The 9,842-nt window shown below is 42.0% G+C and overlaps 1 non-coding gene across 1 annotated transcript; it reads right to left on the bottom strand.

Moving 5' to 3' along the window:
- Nucleotides 1–5,887: 5,887 nt before the first annotated feature.
- Nucleotides 5,888–5,960, bottom strand: Trnaw-cca (transfer RNA tryptophan (anticodon CCA)). The gene has a single exon. It is a non-coding gene; the product is annotated as a tRNA-Trp (tRNA).
- Nucleotides 5,961–9,842: the final 3,882 nt, after the last annotated feature.

Here is a 9,842-nt window from a genome sequence, read left to right as displayed (position 1 = left end):
GGGTTCGGGGTAGTCTCTATTCAATATTGCAGTGAATACTTGGGATATGGCTTCTTCCCCTGAACGCCTCCAAAAAATCTCGTTGGTTTCGTCCCTTAGCGTCGGGAGTTGTACAGAGAGAGCTTCTTCTATTTCATGGTTTGGATCCTCCAAATCCCAAATCATCTTCGAGCAGTCTCAGTGCCGTTGTTGCTGCATCCGATAGGTCGACCAAGTCATCACTCAAATCACGATAACGAGCTCTTCGTGCACGGTCCGTCCGCAAAATACATCGACTTTAGACTGACGGGGGACTGTGCTTCTGAAAACTGAAGCTTCATCATTAAAATTGATGCTTCCATCAAAAGACAAAAGCGTGTCTTCAAGTCTTTGATCTTGCATTTCAAAGGAGAACGGAAGCGGCAAAACGTGAGTTTCGTGACTCATGCACAAGTTGACAGAATACACAAATATTTACACTGAGTTCTGAGTGAGATGAATCAACAATTTTACACTGGAGTACAATTTACCACTGAGTACAATTTACCACTGAGTACAATTTACACTGAGTACAATTATACACTAAGTACAATTTACACTGAGTACAATTTACACTGAGTACAATTTACACTAAGTACAATTTACACTGAGTAACAATTTTTACACGTGAGTACCAATTTACACTGAGTACAATTTACACTGAGTACAATTTACACTGAGTACAATTTACACTAAGGCTCTCACTGCAAGCATCAAGGCTCGCAGCAACATTAGGAGCGAGCATTCATGTTTTAATTTTCTCGGGGACCCCTTTTTTCTAAGTTTTGGAAAAAGCGAAAAACTAAGTGTGCAACAAACGTAACAATGATCGTGAGAGGCTACTGCTGTTCAGGGGGCGAAAAAGAGAGATCCGAACCCTCCAGCAGAAGCCGACGTCGAGATCGGTTGTAGCAACCCATCAACTTCTGGATGTTGGTGCGGAAGAAGCCGATTGACAAAATATAGAAAGTCAGAGTAGAAGAATTGGCGCGATAAATGTTTTTGGAGAGTGCGAAATAAACACAGGGCAGTGTTTCAGCAGCGACAACCCTCCTTATTGAGAATACTAATATCCTTCACGAAGGTGAAGAGATCACAATTCTTTCAGTAGTCTACTGGAAAGTCTTAAGGTATTGGGCGTGGATATCCAAACCTCTCTTATCGAGAAGCTACCCCCAATATCCCTTAAAAAATGACCATAGCATGTCTTCAGTCATGCCTTTGTTGAGAGATGAGTTAATCATCTGAAAGAATATTGCTTTCAGATGAATCTTCTTTATGAAGAAGACCATTCCGTTTTAATCGTGTTTCCTAACGATTTCAGGGAACACAGGGTCAGAAGGGTAATCCCCTTTTCCTGAGGAATTAGTGTCATCAATGGATGACAATCTCAACACAGGGAGAATGAGCGTTTACAACATTAACAATTCTAGAGATGTAAATCCCCTTTCATGAAGTTCATATAGAGATCTCTTCTACTTTCCTTGTAAAGAAAGCATAGATCTCAAAGCTTAACGGTAACGCGTAATGATCACCTGCATCCTTGATGAATCAGAGATATCAACGAAGGAATCACTTCTAGCTTGTTGGTATGCTTCGCCCTTAGTGTGAGAAGGGGAATGACTACGGTTCGACTCCCACATGTCAAGACCAAGAGATAACCCTATGTCTTGAAAGCACTTTCAAGACAACTACTTCTGATCTTCTTTAAGAAGATTATCTCTGTTATTTACGTCCCTTACCAGTTTCAGGGGATGTAATGAGTTTACAGATCACTATCAGTTATCTCAAGGTCAGAGTCATCAATTGATGATGACTCTATTGATTGTGGGGAGAAAGAAGATAATATTTATTTATTTTATTATCTTATTGTTATGTTCAACAGTAGTTATTACCTTCTTCAATATTTATTATTATTATTATCATTATTCTTAATTTTCTATGAATATATGTCTCGTTTTTACAGACTGTAACACTCGGGACTTGATCCCGACTCTTTACACCCAAACGGTTTATAGAACTTAAAAGTGAGAGCTTAAGTGCTAGAACCGGATAGAGTGCACGCTTACACATATTGCTGCGAAGTAATATGTTGTGCAAGTTAAGCGATTCGTCGCAACAATTACATGTTGCAATCACGAAGTGCTTATAGAATGAAGTGATCCTTTATTCTATATTCACTCCATTCCGATAGATCTAAGTCTTTCTCAGTTCTGTCGAGGTTTCCATTGAAACATCTTCAGCTTAAAGAGGTTTGTAACAGCTCTATTTAAATGAAGATTAACCAGTGTCTTGAGATGTTGTGTATGTGTTGTACTCTATAGTTCTCAATGACGCAAACAATCATCGTGCTAATTTGATAACTATTGAATTAGAAACACGCCCATATGCAACAGGCAGAAGTTTCAGTTAGTTTGGAGGAATTATCCAGGGACCCCTTCGCAGTCGCTGGGTTAATTCACGCAACGTTTGCAAAGCGACGACAAGTGCGAAAAAGGAAAGCGGTGAGGGATACGAAGGAAATTCGAGAAGAGAACCTCCAACCAAGAAGAAGAGATTCTTGGGCACTGGAAATCTTAACAAGTTCTTCCGACAGACCATGTGGAACGTGGCAAGTACATTACTTCTCGAAAAAACATGATTTCGTCCCTGAATTTGCGATGCTGCATGAGATTGCCGCTAAGAATGTCTGCTAGCCTGAGTACAACAAAAAATATCTCTTTTGGCTCGCAATCGAACCACCGCCAATTTGGGATGTCCATGATTTTTTTGACCGCCACTTCTTTCAAAGCCTTTCAATAGTCTCCGTAACGCGCTTCAACCTCCATCAGGTTTCACAACAAACTCAAAGGTACTGTAGGATGAAGACATATTTCTGGAGTTTGGCTTTGTTAGCCCAAGATGTGTTAAGTGCTGCAAAGCCATCATTGAAAAATGGGGGAATGCAGGACTGAAATCAACAGATCATGAGCTTGGATTTGAAGCAACCCACCCCGAAATTTGTTTTCCCGTAGTGTGAGAGAACGAACAGTGCAGCGTATTGAGTGAGTGCAGGCCAGAGCGAGAGAACGAAGAGTGTAAGTGAGCGGTATTGAGGGAGAGAAACGCTGCTGCCAAGAGGCTTCACGAAGTTCATAACATGAAGATGTTCATTACACTGTCTTTCACTCACTGGCCTACACTCACTCAATACGAGATTCGAAGCTGGAGCTGTCATAAAGATCTGAAGTGGTTACAGTTTGACATGGGTGCAGAGAAGTTAGATGAAATTTGTTCTTATATGCATTCACCCCTGAATGTACCAAAGGAAAAACACATGTGCTGCTTGATTTATTTATTCCTGACATTATCTATATTATGCCTACATGCAACTAATGAAGTCACAGAGGCTTGATGTGCTTCGATGGCTCTCATCGTTAAAGTTTTAGGTGCTGGATGTCATGTTGGGAAATTCTTGTAACGTCATCCACATCAATGGAACGAATATTTCTTGTGGATTGTGGGATCCAAACCACAAAGAAGGGATGGGAACGCTTCCCGGATCTTTCTATCCCTCTTTAGCCCTCGTAGGACAAACCCAAAGATTGACATGTTTGGGACTCGACGAGGGACACACAGAAAAGAGAGTCCCCGAAGGCAGCCCGACGAAACGTCGACGTTTGAGTTATGAGGGACAAACAATTCCAAACGAATTTCAAGACATCAAAACAAATTCCGAGTGTGAGATTGACGCAGTGCTGATAACGCATTTCCATCTAGATCATATTGGAGCACTTCCTTAATTTGACCTGAGTTCTTGGTTATTCTGGTCCTATTTTTATGACTCAGCCAACCCAGTGATTCAGCTCGTCTTATCCTTAACGATTGTTGGGGAGCAAAGGGGACTCGTCGATTTTATGACGATGATGCTGATAGTGACAACCAATCTGAACACTCTCCCGCTTCCCTGTCACCCAATCAAAACCCCCCATACTTGCAATCAAGTCATCCATCTTCAAAGCCGCCAATATTCATCGACAATCAACTCTTATAATACACGATCCCTTCGATGAAGTTCAACTTCCTCCTCAAGCTGTTGAATCTTGTCTTTCACGCGTCACCCCCCCAATTTCTTTGGATTCGCCTGTTCGTCTTGGTTCAACGGAAGTCATCGTCACCGCTATTCCAGCTGGTCATGTTGGTTTGGTGCTGTCATGTTTCTAATTCTCGAAGTAATCTACTGGATTATCTGTCATCTATACTGGTGATTACACAATTGGGAATGAGCGCTTCTTCAATCCAGCAAGAGTAGGACCGTCCTCATAATTATCACTAGAGTCGTTTCTATCTTTCGATCTCACATTCCCTCTAATCACTCTTTTCTCACATTCCCATTTCTTTTTATCTCTCACGGTTTTGTATTCAACACTTATTTTAGATTGCTAGTCTTCGACCAACAGTTCATCATCAGTGAATCCACGTACGGAGGACAAGTTCGAGATTCAAAAAAATCAACAGAACAGGGAACTTTGCTGCGTTGCCGAGGATGCAGTCAGAAGGGGGGGGAAGGTTCTAATTCCCGTTGGAGGAATCGGGAAAGCTCAAGAAATTGCTGCACTCCTCAATAGTCACTGGGAGCGCTTTAGCGTCAATAATGTCCCAATTATTATCAATGCCGGAATGATTGACAGCGGAATGCAAGTATTGAAGTCTTGTAAGGCCGCCGTATTATTGGAGTCGTATTGATTGGAATGAATTACATCATGTTAAAGTGGCGGATGTTCACTCTGTTTTGACGCATTACGACTCTTCACAGCCTGTCGTGTTCCTCGCTCCTCCCAAAACTTTGGATTCTGTGTGCTTCATTTCAAATATTCAAATCTTGGGCACAAGATCCCAAAAATTTGATTCTTCTTCCGTCATACTCAGTTTCCTGGAACAGTTGCATATCAAGTTCTCAATGGGCGGCGGCAAATTCGAACACGTCCTCTAAAAACGAGAACAAAAGGTGAATCCGAAATAATTGACATGAAAGCGTCTTTCAGATATTTCTCAATTGCGTCTCATTCTGATGCGATTGGACTTCAAGGATTTTTAAAATATTCGGCACCCCCTTTTTTCAATTTTGGTGCACGGGGAAATCAATGGAGTAAAGCAGCTGAGCGCTAATCTGAGGGAGGTACTCTCGTCGTCCTGTTCATTCGCCAAAAAATGACGAGATTATTATTATTCAACTTCCCGGAATTCGAGCCATCCCAGCATCGATCGAGTTACTCTATAATCAGTATTATGCACGAATGCTGCAAACAAAAAAAATCAAGAAGGCCAAGAAAGAATTACAGTCCATAAGTGATGACACTGAATTAAGAACGAATCTGACGAGGCCGTTAAGGACTGTGTTGCAACGGAGTTTTGAGACAGCTACCAATTGGATAAACCAACAGGAAATGAGAACGGGCTCGACCAGGAAACTGTGCGTCAAGCGTGTCCTGTGAATTTTCGAAGAACTCATTGAAATTTGGTGCCCCCGAATTGAAGCCGTCATTGGATGCTCTCGTTCTAACTGGCTGCGATAGTGAATCTGTTTGTCGCTCGATTACGGACGATTTAGAGACCGGTAATTTAGAGAACACCGGGCCTCTCAAATGCGCAAAGAATTTGAAACCTGGTAAAGCAATTGTGAAGGACAGGAAAAAAAGAATCGCGAAGAAGAAAGCTCGAAGACGAGGAAGCCAAACTGGGAAGAGAGCAAATTTTAATTTTTCTTGCACGCCATTGGCTGTTGCTCCTGTTCCAATGCGTCCTGGGCCTCTGAATGATGAAGTAGAAGAAATAGAAGACGGGGAAATTGGATAGCTCTTAATTATTGAGGAACACATTTGAAATAAGATGAGCCGTGAGCGACTCGAACGCCCAGCCTTCTGATCTGGAGTCAGACGCGCTACCATTGCGCCCAACGGCCCTGATAAAATGAAAAGGCTTTTCTAGCGAAGGGTTAGAAACTAATATTAAAACAAATTCAAAACAATACAATTTACACTGAGTGAGATCAACGGAACGATTTTCAGGCTGATGATCGTAGTTTCATGCAGCAAGAACAATTCCGGAAATTGCCGACGAATCCAGTGAATAAGTGGTGGCTTCATAAAGTGAGCGTGAAAGTCCCGAAAGGTGTCGGGGTTTATTCATATCTTGGATTTGATCACTCAGATGTTCTTCTCTCACTAAAAGGAGGTCTCACTATGCAAGAATGATCGAATACGGTGAAGGTTCGGTTTGCTCAGAGGCTGTGGCCTCAGAATTGTGCATTTGAAACACTAGTGAAGATAAGGATTACGCAAACAGCGAAAATGCAGACCAACACTGACCCAGACGTCAAGACACAGAAAAATGCCAGAACAAAAAGGTCAGACGACGCGTGGTTCCGAGGAGGCCGAGCCCTTGCATTTCATCACGCCTGTCCATTTCGTCATCACACCTCTCCATTTCCTGACTACGCCTGTCCTCTTCCTGCATACGCCCTCTCCCACTTCCCGAATATGGCTCCATGAGGGAGTGGGAAGAAGAGGTGTGGGATTTCGAAGGGAAAGAAGAGGTCTTGCCTTCCGAAGGGAAAGAAGAGGTCTCGCCTTCCGAAGGGGTCGTGGAACTTGTCTTGCTTTTGTAATGGATCTTGTTGCTGGAGCGTTGTCTGAAGAAGGTGGACCGTCTCCAGGAGAATTAGAGTCGGCACCGCCAGCTCAACGAGCCCTTGAGGGAATTGTGGCAGCATGACTGCTTGGAAATACGGAAGCTTGGACATCTTTGAATTGCTCAGTGGAATGAGCCTGATCCATGGTCTGTTAAAGGCAGGCTTCGCTGCCTTGGTTCGAGTTGGGGAACGGCGGTTTGTTTAAAAAACATTCAGACAGGTTTTGGGACGACCCATGGAACAGAAAACTGTGAGGAAAACAGATCAACAGACGACAAAACACAGTAGAGCAGGCTAACACACAAGTCGCACGCGGAGTCGACCTACGCGACTAGACACTTTTAGCAGGCGCGAGAATTGTTCCAATCCATGCACCGGACATGCACTTGACATGCACTTGACATGCACTTGACATGCACTTGACATGCACTTGACATGCACTTGAACATGGCGTATAAGAGGATTAATGTGTTGTGTGAATTCATGATCAGCACCGCACAAATCGCGGGAACGAGAGCCGTCTCTATCGTCTCGCCCCCCTAGCGCCCAGCCAATGAATGGCGGTGACATGGTTGGTGCTCAATAGAGTCTGACTCGCTTTCTCAGCTCGCTCCCAGCGGCGTTGCATCTTCAGCAAAATCAAGTACTCCAGTGTTCTGGTTACTGACAATCTAGTCTCCAGGATTCCTGATATACTAACTGGCCTTACCGCGGTACACACAGTACCGGAGTGTTTTCTACTGGCGAGTTTTCTAGTAACGAGTTTTCTACTGGCGAGTTTTCAGTGATCATCTATGAAGCTGTCAACGGATTTTTCGGTGACCCACTTCTTCAAGGGCTTTTTCAAATTGAGTCCAGTTGATTTTTCTTCCTCCTCTTGGTTTAGAAAATCTGAAGCATTTAAACATGAAAATTTCCCCTAGAACCGGTGTAGGGTTCGCTTTGGACTGTATGTAGCGCTTTAATATTTGTCTTTTTCTAAAATGCACAGTGATGAAACTCGAATAAGGATTAAAAAACGACATTTGGATGATGAATAGAATCTCATTGAGGTTTTTCAGACATCAAATCAGCGTCTGTGGATATCGTCCCAATTATCTTCGTATTCCTGGTTACCAGGAACAACGAATGAAGAAGACCCTCGATATTTTTCTGAATGTTGCCCCATGCGAGTTCGTCTCTGAGTCCCCTTCTTCATGCACCATTGAGACCTTTTTGCTCTTCTACTGATTTAATGTGAATATTGCAATGTTGATTGCCAGCACTGAAGAGCATCCAATTCCAAATCGTGGTGGATTCCGTTGTTATGTTTTCATGATACTATTTAAGGGTAAGAAGCCCATATGTTGACGAATTCATATAAATTCGATGGAGTAAGGAGATTGGGAAGGAGTACTCAGGGGTAGGCGCTCGTGATGATAGAAGTAATTTGAAGGTTAATTCGGTCTGAATGAATCATTCAATTGTCTTCCTTCGATTTTCTTCCTTCGATTTTCTTCCTTCGAATCTCTTCATCGCGATACGCCCGGCGACGTTAGATTTGAGAATGCTTGTTGTGGGTCAATGTGATTTCCGTATCCCATAAGACAAACTGGCGAATACTGAATGCCCACCGCAGTACAAGCCCTAGAAAAGCATGCAGAAATATAGGATGAACAGCTCATGATTTTCTCAATTTTGTTTTCTTTTTTTTGCTGTCTTTCGCGGGATTTCTATCTGCCACGTATTACTCGTTGCTGCAGTCGTGCCAATCGCCGATTGCGTTGTTTAGGAGTCTTTCGAACCACTGTCTGATGCACACTTTTTCTTTTGTTTTGGGTTTTTGCTTTGGGGATGACCAGACCATATTTACCTTTTTCGGGCTCATGCCAGCTCGCAGAATATATTCAGTGGAACTTACAACTTGGCAACTGAGTAGCTTAGAAGAGACAGAAATCGGTTAGAAATTAAAATAATATTAAAAACAAATTCAATAGCCCACAACATATTATCAGGATTTCTAGCCACCCAACATTTTTTTTGAGCTGTCTGCGTATTTTTGGTCCAGAGAAGCTTTTTCCAATTCTGAAGCTCAGCTGGACCGTTGATGCTGATGGAGGGCGTTCTGAAGCCCTACAGACACAAAGAAGAAAATGCTGTTTCTTTTTCATTAGTTGCTTGCCTGTAAACCATTGATAGAATTGCGCATCGTTGAAGCATGTTATTTGCAACACTTGCAAACGGTTTCGAAGATTTTTTTAGCGCCAGCACGAGGCAAATGATTTGTTGCACACCAGCAAGAATGTCCTACAGAAGAGAGTGACGACTAATGCGCATTATGGGAACGACATGAAGAGATGTCCGTACCGGTGGTAAACGAGACTTCTCAATTCTTCAGTTGTCTCAATTTCGACGCTCTTCGGATTTTGTTTTGCTTTTTTCTTTAAATGACTTTTTATTACGGGCACTGCGGATAATGGATCGTAGTTCCATGAATATAAAATTCCTCTAATTTGTGAAAATGGAATCTGATGTACCGCTTGATCTGCGAAAAATAAAATGGGATGAGATCAAAAAATCTTTCTAGATCCACTGACGTCATTCGCATTCGCTAGATGAAGTTTATTCAGTTCATATCGATAGTGAAGCAGTCAGCAGTGAAGCCATAGGAGCGCTTATCGTTATCATTTAGAAGCATCTGTACGGAAATTGTCTGTCAATTACTAAACTGTCTGTCAATTACTAAACTGTCTGTCAATTACTAAACTGTCTGTCAATTACTAAACTGTCTGTCAATTACTAAACTGTCTGTCAATTACTAAACTGTCTGTCAATTACTAAACTGTCTGTCAATTACTAAACTGTCTGTCAATTACTAAACTGTCTGTCAATTACTAAACTGTCTGTCAATTACTAAACTGTCTGTCAATTACTAAACTGTCTGTCAATTACTAAACTGTCTGTCAATTACTAAACTGTCTGTCAATTACTAAACTGTCTGTCAATTACTAAACTGTCTGTCAATTACTAAACTGTCTGTCAATTACTAAACTGTCTGTCAATTACTAAACTGTCTGTCAATTACTAAACTGTCTGTCAATTACTAAACTGTCTGTCAATTACTAAACTGTCTGTCAATTACTAAACTGTCTGTCAATTACTAAACTGTCTGTCA

Source organism: Condylostylus longicornis, unplaced genomic scaffold, assembly GCF_029603195.1.
Source record: "Condylostylus longicornis isolate FDR11 unplaced genomic scaffold, ASM2960319v2 ptg000355l, whole genome shotgun sequence".
Classification (NCBI taxonomy): Eukaryota; Metazoa; Arthropoda; class Insecta; order Diptera; family Dolichopodidae; genus Condylostylus; species Condylostylus longicornis.
This window is presented reverse-complemented; position numbering and strand designations above follow the sequence as displayed.